The following is a 678-nucleotide window of genomic DNA, read 5'->3' as shown; positions in this document are numbered from 1 at the left end:
AAAAAAAAAAAAAAAAAAGCATATTGAATTAACTGAAGATAAGATTAGGTCATTAAATATTTATCAAACCTTCTGTATCTACCCCCAGGGTGTTCAGAAACAAACTGGAGTCTAAACTTTCCTATTTGCAATTTTGATTTCCGTCTAATGTTTCTATGGATATCTCTAGTTCGAGAACAGGTTTTCAGCTGCCTCTGAGCTCTTCCCTACTGTATGCGAAGGAAACTGTTTGGAAGAGACTCACAAGCAGATTCGTTCAAGGGTGGGTAGCTATGGAGCCAATCAAGCTCCTTGTGATTTCAGGAAAATTCTCCTACCAATTACTTCAATAGGAATAAGAGGTATTAGACGAGCGTGTTTGCTGAATTCCACTGCTTAGTTGCAGTTAAAGACCATATAAAGTTGTTTCAGATGGTAGCTCAGATCTTCCTTTGGTTCGGCCACTAGATCGACCTTGTTTTGGAAAAGTGGACAGAAAAGAGATCCTGCCACTAGCATCCTGTTGGAAGGTAGAGTTCATTTTTGCTGCAATTCTGAGGAAAATGTCTCTCATTTAAAACCAGGAAACTGCTGAATTTCTGCTACTAGGTAGCTCATACCTCTACACCAATGGTGCCCAACCTTTTTATCCAGCGGGCTGGATTCATAGATTCATAGATTCATAGATTAAGGGTCGGA

The 678-nt window shown here is 39.5% G+C and overlaps 1 protein-coding gene across 1 annotated transcript in view; it reads right to left on the bottom strand.

Annotated features, from left to right (window-relative positions):
- Window positions 1-678, bottom strand: part of CUNH20orf194 (chromosome unknown C20orf194 homolog) — a 149989-nt gene that overhangs the window by 85983 nt on the left and 63328 nt on the right. The window lies entirely within an intron of this gene.

The sequence above is a fragment of the Gavialis gangeticus genome, unplaced genomic scaffold (assembly GCF_001723915.1).
Source record: "Gavialis gangeticus isolate Ggan-Ray unplaced genomic scaffold, GavGan_comp1, whole genome shotgun sequence".
In the NCBI taxonomy this organism is placed as follows: Eukaryota; Metazoa; Chordata; order Crocodylia; family Gavialidae; genus Gavialis; species Gavialis gangeticus.
Note: the sequence above shows the minus strand (reverse complement) of the source record. Positions and strands in the feature narration are given on the sequence as shown.